The following is a 15614-nucleotide window of genomic DNA, read 5'->3' on the forward strand; positions in this document are numbered from 1 at the left end:
ACAAGAGAACTGACACTCTAATTTTCTATGATTTGAACCTCTCCTTTGAGTCCAGTTTTCGATTCCGATGCTTCACTTCAGGTTTACTGTATGCCTTGGACTTTCTTATTGACGATGAGACACAGATATTGCATCCGAATTTAATACAAAATGTACAATGCCGTCTTAAGTACAAGAGGACTGACACTCTAGCTTTCTATGATTTGAACCTCTCCTGTGAGTCCAGTTTAAGATTCCGATGTTTCACTTCAGGTTTACTGTATCCCTTGGACATTCTTATTGACGAAGAAACACAGAAATTGCAACCGAATTTAATACAAAAGGCCCAATGCCGACCTAAGTCCAAGAGAACTGACACTCTAACTTTCTATGATTTGAACCTCTGCTGTGAGTCCAGTTTTAGATTCCGATGCTTCACTTCAGGTTTACTGTATCCCTGGGACCTTCTTATTGGCGACGAAACTCAGAAATTGCATCCGAATTTAATACAAAAGGCACAATGCCGACTTACGTATAAGAGGACTGACACTCTAACTTTCTATGATTTGAATCTCTCCTGTGAGTCAAGTTTTAGATTCCGATGCTTCACCTCAGGTTTAGTGTATCCCTTGGACCTTCTTATTGACGGTGAGGCACAGAAATTGCATCGGAATTAAATTCAAAAGGCACAATGCCGACTTAAGTACAAGAGGAGTGACACTCTAACTTTCTATGATTTGTACTTCTCCTGAGAGTCCAGTTTTAGATTCCGATGCTTCACTTCAGGTTCACTGTATCCCTTTTACCTTCTTATTGACGATGAAGTACAGAAATTGCATCGGAATTAAATTCAAAAGGCAAAATGCCGACTTAAGTCCAAGAGGACTGACACTCTAACTTTCTATGATTTGAACCTCTCCTATGAGTCCAGTTTTCGTTTCCGATGCTTCACTTCAGATTTACTGTATCCCATGGACCTGCTTATTGACGATGAAGCACAGAAATTGCATCGGAATTAAATTCAAAAGGCACATTGCCGACTTAAATACAAGAGGACTGACACTCTAACTTTCTACGATTTGAACCTCTCCTGTGAGTGTAGTTTTACATTCCGATGCTTCACTTCAGGTTTACTGTATCGCTGGGACTTTCTTATTGACGATGAAGCACAGAAATTGCATCGGAATTAAATTCAAAAGGCACAATGCCGACTTAAGTACAAGTGGACTGACACACTAACTTTCTATGATTTGAACCTCCCCTGTGAGTCCAGTTTTAGATTCCGATGCTTCACTTCAGGTTTACTGTATCCTTTGGACCTTCTTATTGACGATGAAGTACAGAAATTGCATCGGAATTAAATTCAAAAGGCACAATGCCGACTTAAGTACAGGAGGACTGACACTCTAACTTTCTATGATTTGAACCTCTCCTGTGAGCCCAGTTTCAGATTCCGATGCTTCACTTCGGGTTAACTGTACCTCTTGGACCTTCCTATTGACGATGAAACTCAGAAATTGAATCCGACGTTAATACAAAAGGCACAATGCCGACTTAAGTTCAAGAGGACTGACACTCTAACTTTCTATGATTTGAACTTTTCCTGTGAGTCAAGTTTTGGATTCCGATGCTTCACTTCAGGTTTACTGTATCCCTTGGACCTTCTTATTGACGATGAAACACAGAAATTGCATCCGAATTTAATACAAAAGGCACAATGCCGACTTAAGTACAAGAGGACCGACACTCTAACTTTCTATGATTTGAACCTCTCCTGTGAGTCCAGTTTTAGATTCCGATGCTTCACTTCGGGTTAACTGTATCCCTTGGACCTTCTTATTGACGATGAAACATAGAAATTAAATCCGAATCTAATACAAAAGGCACAATGCCGACTTAAGTGCAAGAGGACTGACACTCTAACTTTCTATGATTTGAACCTCTCCTGTGAGTCCAGTTTTAGATTCCGATGCTTCACTTCGGGTTTACTGTATACCTTGGACCTTCTTATTGACGATGAAGCACAGAAATTACATACGAATTTAATACAAAAGCACAATGCCGACTTAAGTACAAGGGGACTGACACTCTAACTTTCTATTATTTGAACCTTCCCTGTGAGTCCAGTTTTAGATTCCGATGCTTCACTTTAGGTTTAGTGTATACTTTGGACCTTCTTATTTACGATGAAACACAGAAATTGCATCCGAATGTAATACAATATTCACAATGCCGACTTAAGTACAAGAGGACTGACACTGTAACTTTCTATGATTTGGACCTCTCCTGTGAGTCCAGTTTTAGATTCCGATGCTTCACTTCAGGTTTACTGTATACCTTGGACCTTCTTATTGACGATGAAGCACAGAAATTGCATCCCAATTTAATACAAAAGGCATAATGCCGACTTAAGTACAAGAGAACTGACACTCTAATTTCCTATGATTTGAACCTCTCCTTTGAGTCCAGTTTTCGATTCCGATGCTTCACTTCAGGTTTACTGTATCGCTGGGACTTTCTTATTGACGATGAAGCACAGAAATTGCATCGGAATTAAATTCAAGAGGCACAATGCCAACTCAAGTACAAGAGGACTGACACTCTAACTTTCTATGAATTGAACCTCTCCTGTGAGTCCAGTTTTCGTTTCCGATGCTTCACTTCAGGTTTACTGTATCCCTTGGACCTGCTTATTGACGATGAAACACAGAAATTGCATCCGAATTTAATACAAAAGGCACAATGCCGACTTAAGTACAAGAGGACTGACACTCTAACTTTCTATTAATTGAACCTCTCCTGGGAGTCCAGTTTTAGATTCCGATGCTTCACCTCAGGTTTACTGTATCCCTTGGACCTTCTTATTGACGATGAAGCACAGAAATTGCATCGGAATTAAATTCAAAAGGCACAATGCCGACTTAAGTACAAGAGGACTGACACTCTAACTTTCTACGAATTGAACCTCTCCTATGAGTCCAGTTTTCGTTTCCGATGCTTCACTTCAGATTAACTGTATCCCTTGGACATTCTTATTGACGATGAAGTACAGAAATTGCATCGGAATTAAATTCAAAAGGCACAATGCCGACTTAAGTACAGGAGGACTGACACTCTAACTTTCTATGATTTGAACCTCTCCTGTGAGTCCAGTTTAAGATTCCGATGCTTCACTTCAGGTATACTGTACCTCTTGGACCTTCCTATTGACGATGAAACTCAGAAATTGAATCCGACGTTAATACAAAAGGCACAATGCCGACTTAAGTTCAAGAGGACTGACACTCTAACTTTCTATGATTTGAACTTTTCCTGTGAGTCAAGTTTTGGATTCCGATGCTTCACTTCAGGTTTACTGTATCCCTTGGACCTTCTTATTGACGATGAAACACAGAAATTGCATCCGTATTTAATACAAAAGGCACAATGCCGACTTAAGTACAAGAGGACCGACACTCTAACTTTCTATGATTTGAACCTCTCCTGCGAGTCCAGTTTTAGATTCCGATGCTTCACTTCGGGTTAACTGTATCCCTTGGACCTTCTTATTGACGATGAAACATAGAAATTACATCCGAATCTAATACAAAAGGCACAATGCCGACTTAAGTGCAAGAGGACTGACACTCTAACTTTCTATGATTTGAACCTCTCCTGTGAGTCCAGTTTTAGATTCCGATGCTTCACTTCGGGTTTACTGTATACCTTGGACCTTCTTATTGACGATGAAGCACAGAAATTACATCCGAATTTAATACAAAAGCACAATGCCGACTTAAGTACAAGAGGACTGACACTCTAACTTTCTATTATTTGAACCTCCCCTGTGAGTCCAGTTTTAGATTCCGATGCTTCACTTTAGGTTTAGGGTATACCTTGGACCTTCTTATTGACGATCAAACACAGAAATTGCATCCGAATTTAATACAAAAGGCATAATGCCGACTTAAGTACAAGAGAACTGACACTCTAATTTTCTATGATTTGAACCTCTCCTTTGAGTCCAGTTTTCGATTCCGATGCTTCACGTCAGGTTTACTGTATACCTTGGACCTTCTTATTGACGATGAGACAAAGATATTGCATCCGAATTTAATACAAAAGGTACAATGCCGTCTTAAGTACAAGAGGACTGACACTCTAGCTTTCTATGATTTGAACCTCTCCTGTGAGTCCAGTTTAAGATTCCGATGCTTCACTTCAGGTTTACTGTATCCCTTCGACATTCTTATTGACGAAGAAACACAGAAATAGCATCCGAATTTAATACAAAAGGCCCAATGCCGACCTAAGTACAAGAGGACTGACACTCTAACTTTCTGTGATTTGAAACTCTCCTGTGAGTCCAGTTTTACGTTCCGATGCTTCACCTCAGGTTTAGTGTATCCCTTGGACCTTCTTATTGACGATGAAGCACAAAAATTGCATCGGAATTAAATTCAAAAGTCACAATGCCGACTCAAGTACAAGAGAACAGACACTCTGACTTGCTATGATTTGAACCTCTCCTGTGAGTCCAGTTTCTGATTCCGATGCTTTACTTCAGGTTTACTGTATACCTTGGACCTTCTTATTGACGATGAAAACCAGAAATTGCATCCGAATGGAACACAAACGGCACAATACCGACTTAAGTACAATAGGACAGACACTTTAACATTCTACGATTTGAACCTCTCCTGTGAGTCCAGTTTTAGATTCCGATGCCTTACCTCAGGTTTAGTGTATCCCTTGGACCTTCTTATTGTCGATGAAGCACAGAAATTGCATCGGAACTAAATTCAAAGGCAAACAATGCCGACTTAAGTACAAGAGGACTGACACTCTAACTTTCTAAGTATCGAACCTCTCCTGTGAGTCCAGTTTTAGAATCCGATGCTTCACTTCAGATTCACTGTATCCCTTTTACCATCTTAATGACGATGAAGTACAGAAATTGCATCCGAATTTAATACAAAAGGCACAATGCCGACTTAAGTACAAGAGGACTGACACTCTAACTTTCTATGATTTGAACCACTCCTGTGAGTCCGGTTTTAGATTCCGATGCTTCACTTCGGGCTTAGTGTATCCCTTGAACCTTCTTATTATCGATGAAACATAGAAATTACATCCGAATCTAATACAAAAGGCACAATGCCGACTTAAGTACAAGAGGACTGACACTCTAACTTTCTATTATTTGAACCTCTACTGATAGTCCAGTTTTAGATTCCGATGCTTCACTTCAGGTTTACTGTATACCTTGGACCTTCTTATTGACGATGAAGCACAGAAATTACATCCGAATGTTATACAAAAGGCACAATGCCGACATAAGTACAAGAGGACTGACACTCTAACTTTCTATTATTTGAACCACCCCTGTGAGTCCACTTTTAGATTCCGATGCTTCACTTCAGGTTTACTGTATCCCTTGGACCATCTTATTGACAATGAAACACAGAAATTGAATCCCAATTTAATACAAATGGCACAATGCCGACTTAAGTACAAGAGGGCTGACACTCTAACTTTCTATGATTTGAACCTCTCCTGTGAGTCCAGTTTAAGATTCCGATGCTTCACTTCAGGTATACTGTACTTCTTGGACCTTCCTATTGACGATGAAACTCAGAAATTGAATCCGACGTTAATACAAAAGGCACAATGCCGACTTAAGTTCAAGAGGACTGACACTCTAACTTTCTATGATTTGAACTTTTCATGTGAGTCAAGTTTTGGATTCCGATGCTTCACTTCAGGTTTACTGTATCCCTTGGACCTTCTTATTGACGATGAAACACAGAAATTGCATCCGAATTTAATACAAAAGGCACAATGCCGACTTAAGTACAAGAGGTCCGACACTCTAATTTCCTATGATTTGAACCTCTCCTGTGAGTCCAGTTTTAGATTCCGATGCTTCACTTCGGGTTTACTGTATCCCTTGGACCTTCTTATTGACGATGAAACATAGAAATAACATCCGAAGCTAATACAAAAGGCACAATGCCGACTTAAGTACAAGAGGACTGACACTCTAACTTTCTATGATTTGAACCTCTCCTGTGAGTCCAATTTTAGATTCCGATGCTACACTTCGGGTTTACTGTATACCTTGGACCTTCTTATTGATGATGAAGCACAGAAATTACATCCGAATTTAATACAAAAGCACAATGCCGAATTAAGTACAAGAGGACTGAACCTCTAACTTTCTAATATTTGAACCTCCCCTGTGAGTCCAGTTTTAGATTCCGATGCTTCACTTTAGGTTTAGTGTATACCTTGGACCTTCGTATTGACGATGAAACACAGAAATTGCATCCGAATGTAATACAATATTCGCAATGCCGACTTAAGTACAAGAGGACTGACACTGTAACTTTCTATGATTTGGACCTCTCCTGTGAGTCCAGTTTTAGATTCCGATGCTTCACTTCAGGTTTACTGTATACCTTGGACCTTTTTATTGACGATGAAACACAGAAATTGCATCCGAATTTAATACAAAAGGCATAATGCCGACTTAAGTACAAGAGAACAGACACTCTAATTTTCTATGATTTGAATCTCTCCTTTGAGTCCAGTTTTGGATTCCGATGCTTCACTTCAGGTTTACTGTATCCCTTGGACCTTCTTATTGACGATGAAACACAGAAATTGCATCCGAATTTAATACAAAAGGCACAATGCCGACTTAAGTACAAGAGGACCGACACTCTAACTTTCTATGATTTGAACCTCTCCTGTGAGTCCAGTTTTAGATTCCGATGCTTCACTTCAGGTTAACTGTATGCCTTGGACCTTCTTATTGACGATGAAACATAGAAATTACATCCGAATCTAATACAAAAGGCACAATGCCGACTTAAGTGCAAGAGGACTGACACTCTAACTTTCTATGATTTGAACCTCTCCTGTGAGTCCAGTTTTAGATTCCGATGCTTCACTTCGGGTTTACTGTATACCTTGGACCTTCTTATTGACGATGAAGCACAGAAATTACATCCGAATTTAATACAAAAGCACAATGCCGACTTAAGTACCAGAGGACTGACACTCTAACTTTCTATTATTTGAACCTCCCCTGTGAGTCCAGTTTTAGATTCCGATGCTTCACTTTAGGTTTAGGGTATACCTTGGACCTTCTTATTGACGATGAAACACAGAAATTGCATCCGCATTTAATACAAAAGGCATAATGCCGACTTAAGTACAAGAGAACTGACACTCTAATTTTCTATGATTTGAACCTCTCCTTTGAGTCCAGTTTTCGATTCCGATGCTTCACTTCAGGTTTACTGTATGCCTTGGACCTTCTTATTGACGATGAGACACAGATATTGCATCCGAATTTAATACAAAAGGTACAATGCCGTCTTAAGTACAAGAGGACTGACACTCTAGCTTTCTATGATTTGAATCTCTCCTGTGAGTCCAGTTTAAGATTCCGATGCTTCACTTCAGGTTTACTGTATCCCTTGGACATTCTTATTGACGAAGAAACACAGAAATAGCATCCGAATTTAATACAAAAGGCCCAATGCCGACCTAAGTACAAGAGGACTGACACTCTAACTTTCTGTGATTTGAAACTCTCCTGTGAGTCCAGTTTTACGTTCCGATGCTTCACCTCAGGTTTAGTGTATCCCTTGGACCTTCTTATTGACGATGAAGCACAAAAATTGCATCGGAATTAAATTCAAAAGTCACAATGCCGACTCAAGTACAAGAGAACAGACACTCTGACTTGCTATGATTTGAACCTCTCCTGTGAGTCCAGTTTCTGATTCCGATGCTTTACTTCAGGTTTACTGTATACCTTGGACCTTCTTATTGACGATGAAAACCAGAAATTGCATCCGAATGGAACACAAACGGCACAATACCGACTTAAGTACAAGAGGACAGACACTTTAACATTCTACGATTTCAACCTCTCCTGTGAGTCCAGTTTTAGATTCCGATGCCTTACCTCAGGTTTAGTGTATCCCTTGGACCTTCTTATTGTCGATGAAGCACAGAAATTGCATCGGAACTAAATTCAAAAAGCAAACAATGCCGACTTAAGTACAAGAGGACTGACACTCTAACTTTCTATGTATCGAACCTCTCCTGTGAGTCCAGTTTTAGATTCCGATGCTTCACTTCAGATTCACTGTATCCCTTTTACCATCTTATTGACGATGAAGTACAGAAATTGCATCCGAATTTAATACAAAAGGCACAATGCCGACTTAAGTACAAGAGGACTGACACTCTAACTTTCTATGATTTGAACCACTCCTGTGAGTCCGGTTTTAGATTCCGATGCTTCACTTCGGGCTTAGTGTATCCCTTGAACCTTCTTGTTATCGATGAAACATAGAAATTTCATCCGAATCTAATACAAAAGGCACAATGCCGACTTAAGTACAAGAGGACTGACACTCTAACTTTCTATGATTTGAACCTCTCCTGATAGTCCAGTTTTAGATTCCGATGCTTCACTTCAGGTTTACTGTATACCTTGGACCTTCTTATTGACGATGAAGCACAGAAATTACATCCGAATGTTATACAAAAGGCACAATGCCGACATAAGTACAAGAGGACTGACACTCTAACTTTCTATTATTTGAACCACCCCTGTGAGTCCACTTTTAGATTCCGATGCTTCACTTCAGGTTTACTGTATCCCTTGGACCATCTTATTGACAATGAAACACAGAAATTGAATCCCAATTTAATACAAATGGCACAATGCCGACTTAAGTACAAGAGGGCTGACACTCTAACTTTCTATGATTTGAACCTCTCCTGTGAGTCCAGTTTAAGATTCCGATGCTTCACTTCAGGTATACTGTACTTCTTGGACCTTCCTATTGACGATGAAACTCAGAAATTGAATCCGACGTTAATACAAAAGGCACAATGCCGACTTAAGTTCAAGAGGACTGACACTCTAACTTTCTATGATTTGAACTTTTCATGTGAGTCAAGTTTTGGATTCCGATGCTTCACTTCAGGTTTACTGTATCCCTTGGACCTTCTTATTGACGATGAAACACAGAAATTGCATCCGAATTTAATACAAAAGGCACAATGCCGACTTAAGTACAAGAGGTCCGACACTCTAATTTTCTATGATTTGAACCTCTCCTGTGAGTCCAGTTTTAGATTCCGATGCTTCACTTCGGGTTTACTGTATCCCTTGGACCTTCTTATTGACGATGAAACATAGAAATAACATCCGAAGCTAATACAAAAGGCACAATGCCGACTTAAGTACAAGAGGACTGACACTCTAACTTTCTATGATTTGAACCTCTCCTGTGAGTCCAATTTTAGATTCCGATGCTACACTTCGGGTTTACTGTATACCTTGGACCTTCTTATTGATGATGAAGCACAGAAATTACATCCGAATTTAATACAAAAGCACAATGCCGAATTAAGTACAAGAGGACTGAACCTCTAACTTTCTAATATTTGAACCTCCCCTGTGAGTCCAGTTTTAGATTCCGATGCTTCACTTTAGGTTTAGTGTATACCTTGGACCTTCGTATTGACGATGAAACACAGAAATTGCATCCGAATCTAATACAATATTCGCAATGCCGACTTAAGTACAAGAGGACTGACACTGTAACTTTCTATGATTTGGACCTCTCCTGTGAGTCCAGTTTTAGATTCCGATGCTTCACTTCAGGTTTACTGTATACCTTGGACCTTTTTATTGACGATGAAACACAGAAATTGCATCCGAATTTAATACAAAAGGCATAATGCCGACTTAAGTACAAGAGAACAGACACTCTAATTTTCTATGATTTGAATCTCTCCTTTGAGTCCAGTTTTGGATTCCGATGCTTCACTTCAGGTTTACTGTATCCCTTGGACCTTCTTATTGACGATGAAACACAGAAATTGCATCCGAATTTAATACAAAAGGCACAATGCCGACTTAAGTACAAGAGGACCGACACTCTAACTTTCTATGATTTGAACCTCTCCTGTGAGTCCAGTTTTAGATTCCGATGCTTCACTTCAGGTTAACTGTATGCCTTGGACCTTCTTATTGACGATGAAACATAGAAATTACATCCGAATCTAATACAAAAGGCACAATGCCGACTTAAGTGCAAGAGGACTGACACTCTAACTTTCTATGATTTGAACATCTCCTGTGAGTCCAGTTTTAGATTCCGATGCTTCACTTCGGGTTTACTGTATACCTTGGACCTTCTTATTGACGATGAAGCACAGAAATTACATCCGAATTTAATACAAAAGCACAATGCCGACTTAAGTACCAGAGGACTGACACTCTAACTTTCTATTATTTGAACCTCCCCTGTGAGTCCAGTTTTAGATTCCGATGCTTCACTTTAGGTTTAGGGTATACCTTGGACCTTCTTATTGACGATGAAACACAGAAATTGCATCCGCATTTAATACAAAAGGCATAATGCCGACTTAAGTACAAGAGAACTGACACTCTAATTTTCTATGATTTGAACCTCTCCTTTGAGTCCAGTTTTCGATTCCGATGCTTCACTTCAGGTTTACTGTATGCCTTGGACCTTCTTATTGACGATGAGACACAGATATTGCATCCGAATTTAATACAAAAGGTACAATGCCGTCTTAAGTACAAGATGACTGACACTCTAGCTTTCTATGATTTGAATCTCTCCTGTGAGTCCAGTTTAAGATTCCGATGCTTCACTTCAGGTTTACTGTATCCCTTGGACATTCTTATTGACGAAGAAACACAGAAATAGCATCCGAATTTAATACAAAAGGCCCAATGCCGACCTAAGTACAAGAGGACTGACACTCTAACTTTCTGTGATTTGAAACTCTCCTGTGAGTCCAGTTTTACGTTCCGATGCTTCACCTCAGGTTTAGTGTATCCCTTGGACCTTCTTATTGACGATGAAGCACAAAAATTGCATCGGAATTAAATTCAAAAGTCACAATGCCGACTCAAGTACAAGAGAACAGACACTCTGACTTGCTATGATTTGAACCTCTCCTGTGAGTCCAGTTTCTGATTCCGATGCTTTACTTCAGGTTTACTGTATACCTTGGACCTTCTTATTGACGATGAAAACCAGAAATTGCATCCGAATGGAACACAAACGGCACAATACCGACTTAAGTACAAGAGGACAGACACTTTAACATTCTACGATTTCAACCTCTCCTGTGAGTCCAGTTTTAGATTCCGATGCCTTACCTCAGGTTTAGTGTATCCCTTGGACCTTCTTATTGTCGATGAAGCACAGAAATTGCATCGGAACTAAATTCAAAAGGCAAACAATGCCGACTTAAGTACAAGAGGACTGACACTCTAACTTTCTATGTATCGAACCTCTCCTGTGAGTCCAGTTTTAGATTCCGATGCTTCACTTCAGATTCACTGTATCCCTTTTACCATCTTATTGACGATGAAGTACAGAAATTGCATCCGAATTTAATACAAAAGGCACAATGCCGACTTAAGTACAAGAGGACTGACACTCTAACTTTCTATGATTTGAACCACTCCTGTGAGTCCGGTTTTAGATTCCGATGCTTCACTTCGGGCTTAGTGTATCCCTTGAACCTTCTTGTTATCGATGAAACATAGAAATTTCATCCGAATCTAATACAAAAGGCACAATGCCGACTTAAGTACAAGAGGACTGACACTCTAACTTTCTATGATTTGAACCTCTCCTGATAGTCCAGTTTTAGATTCCGATGCTTCACTTCAGGTTTACTGTATACCTTGGACCTTCTTATTGACGATGAAGCACAGAAATTACATCCGAATGTTATACAAAAGGCACAATGCCGACATAAGTACAAGAGGACTGACACTCTAACTTTCTATTATTTGAACCACCCCTGTGAGTCCACTTTTAGATTCCGATGCTTCACTTCAGGTTTACTGTATCCCTTGGACCTTCTTATTGACAATGAAACACAGAAATTGAATCCCAATTAATACAAATGGCACAATGCCGACTTAAGTACAAGAGGGCTGACACTCTAACTTTCTATGATTTGAACCTCTCCTGTGTGTCCAGTTTAAGATTCCGATGCTTCACTTCAGGTACACTGTACTTCTTGGACCTTCCTATTGACGATGAAACTCAGAAATTGAATCCGACGTTAATACAAAAGGCACAATGCCGACTTAAGTTCAAGAGGACTGACACTCTAACTTTCTATGATTTGAACTTTTCCTGTGAGTCAAGTTTTGGATTCCGATGCTTCACTTCAGGTTTACTGTATCCCTTGGACCTTCTTATTGACGATGAAACACAGAAATTGCATCCGAATTTAATACAAAAGGCACAATGCCGACTTAAGTACAAGAGGTCCGACACTCTAATTTTCTATGATTTGAACCTCTCCTGTGAGTCCAGTTTTAGATTCCGATGCTTCACTTCGGGTTTACTGTATCCCTTGGACCTTCTTATTGACGATGAAACATAGAAATAACATCCGAATCTAATACAAAAGGCACAATGCCGACTTAAGTACAAGAGGACTGACACTCTAACTTTTTATGATTTGAACCTCTCCTGTGTGTCCAGTTTAAGATTCCGATGCTTCACTTCAGGTACACTGTACTTCTTGGACCTTCCTATTGACGATGAAACTCAGAAATTGAATCCGACGTTAATACAAAAGGCACAATGCCGACTTAAGTACAATTGGACTGACACTCTAACTTTCTATGATTTGAACCTCTCCTGTGAGTCCAGTTTTGGATTCCGATGCTTCACTTCACGTTTACTGTATCCCTCCGACCTTCTTATTGAAGATGAAACACAGAAATTGCATCCGAATTTAATACAAAAGGCACAATGCCGACTTAAGTACAAGTGGACTGACACTCTAACTTTCTATGATTTGAACCTTTCCTGTGAGTCAAGTTTTAGATTATGATGCTTCACTTCAGGTTTACTGTATCCCTTGGACCTAATTATTGACGATGAAACACAGAAATTGCATCCGAATTTAATACAAAAGGCACAATGCCGACTTAAGTACAAGAGGACTGTCACTCTAACTTTCTATGATTTGAACCACTCCTGTGAGTCCAGTTTTAGAGTCCGATGCTTCACTTCGGATTTAGTGTATCCCTTGAACCTTCTTATTGTCGATGAAACATAGAAATTACATCCGAATCTAATACAAAAGGCACAATGCCGACTTAAGTACAAGAGGACTGACACTCTAACTTTCTATGATTTGAACCTCTCCTGTGATTCCAGTTTTAGATTCCGATGCTTCACTTCAGGTTTACTGTATACCTTGGACCTTCTTATTGAAGATGAAACATAGAAATTGCATCCGAATTTAATACAAAAGGCATAATGCCGACTTAAGTACAAGAGAACTGTTACTCTAACTTTCTATGATTTGAACCTCTCCTGTGAGTCCAGTTATATATTCCGATGCTTCACTTCAGGTTTTCTGTATCCCTTGGACTTTCTTATTGACGATGAGACACAGATATTGCATCCGAATTTAATACAAAATGCACAATGCCGACTTAAGTACAAGAGGACTGACACTCTAACTTTCTATTATTTGAACCTCTCCTGTGAGTCCAGTTTAAGATTCCGATGCTTCACTTCAGGTTTACTGTATCCCTTGGACCTTCTTATTGACGAAGAAACTCAGAAATTGCATCCGAATTTAATACAAAAGGCACAATGCCGACTTACGTACAAGAGGACTGACACTCTAACTTTCTATGATTTGAACCTCTCCTGTGAGTCAAGTTTTAGATTCCGATGCTTCACCTCAGGTTTAGTGTATCCCTTGGAACTTCTTATTGACGATGAAGCACAGAAATTGCATCGGAATAAAATTCAAAAGGCACAATGCCGACATAAGTACAAGAGGAGTGACACTCTAACTTTCTATGATTTGAACTTCTCCTGTGAGTCCAGTTTTAGATTCCGATGCTTCACTTCAAGTTCACTGTATCCCTTTTACCTTCTTATTGACGATGAAGTACAGAAATTGCATCGGAATTAAATTCAAAATTCAAAATGCCGACTTATGTACAAGAGGACTGACACTCTAACTTTCTATGATTTGAACCTTTCCTGTGAGTCAAGTTTTAGATTATGATGCTTCACTTCAGGTTTACTGTATCCCTTGGACCTAATTATTGACGATGAAACGCAGAAATTGCATCCGAATTTAATACAAAAGGCACAATGCCGACTTAAGTACAAGAGGACTGTCACTCTAACTTTCTATGATTTGAACCTCTCCTGTGAGTCCAGTTTTAGATTCCGATGCTTCACTTCGGGTTTAGTGTATCCCTTGGACCTTCTTATTGACGATGCAACACAGAAATTGCATCCTAATCTAATACAAAAAGTACAATGCCAACCTAAGTACAAGAGGACTGACACTCTAACTTTCTATGATTTGAACCTCTCCTGTGAGTCCAGTTTTAGATTCCGATGCTTCACTTCAGGTTTACTGTATCCCTCGGACCTTCTTATACACGATGAGAAACAGATATTGCATCCGAATTTAATACAACAGGCACAATACCGACTTAAGTACAAGAGGACTGACACTCTAACTTGCTATGATTTGAACCTCTCCTGTGAGTCCAGTTTTAGATTCCGAAGCTTCAGTTCAGGTTTAGTGTATTCCTTGGACCTTCTTATTGACGATTAAACACAGAAATTGCATCCTAATCTAATACAAAAGGCACAATGCCAACTTAAGTACAAGAGGACTGACACTCTAACTTTCTATGATTTGAACATCTCCTGTGAGTCCAGTTTTAGATTCCGATGCTTCACTTCAGGTTTACTGTATCCCTCGGACCTTCTTATACACGATGAGAAACAGATATTGCATCCGAATTTAATACAACAGGCACAATGCCGACGTAAGTACAAGAGGACTGACACTCTAACTTTCTATGATTTGAACCGCTCCTGTGAGTCCAGTTTTAGAGTCCGATGCTTCACTTCAGATTTAGTGTATCCCTTGAACCTTCTTATTGTCGATGAAACATAGAAATTACATCCGAATCTAATACAAAAGGCACAATGCCGACTTAAGTACAAGAGGACTGACACTCTAACTTTCTATTATTTGAACCACCCCTGTGATTCCACTTTTAGATTCCGATGCTTCACTTCAGGTTTACTGTATACCTTGGACCTTCTTATTGACGAAAAAACACAGAAGTTGCATCCGAATTTAATACAATATTCACAATGCCGACTTAAGTACAAGAGGACTGACACTGTAACTTTCTATGATTTGAACCTCTCCTGTGAGTCCAGTTTTAGATTCCGATGCTTCACTTCAGGTTTACTGTATACCTTGGACCTTCTTATTGAAGATGAAACATAGAAATTGCATCCGAATTTAATACAAAAGGCATAATGCCGACTTAAGTACAAGAGAACTGATACTCTAACTTTCTATGATTTGAACCTCTCCTGTGAGTCCAGTTATAGTTTCCGATGCTTCACTTCAGGTTTACTGTATCCCTTGGACTTTCTTATTGACGATGAGACACAGATATTGCATCCGAATTTAATACAAAATGTACAATGCCGACTTAAGTACAAGAGGACTGACACTCTAACTTTCTATGATTTGAACTTCTCCTGTGAGTCCAG

Source organism: Schistocerca americana, chromosome 10, assembly GCF_021461395.2.
Source record: "Schistocerca americana isolate TAMUIC-IGC-003095 chromosome 10, iqSchAmer2.1, whole genome shotgun sequence".
NCBI lineage: Eukaryota > Metazoa > Arthropoda > Insecta > Orthoptera > Acrididae > Schistocerca > Schistocerca americana.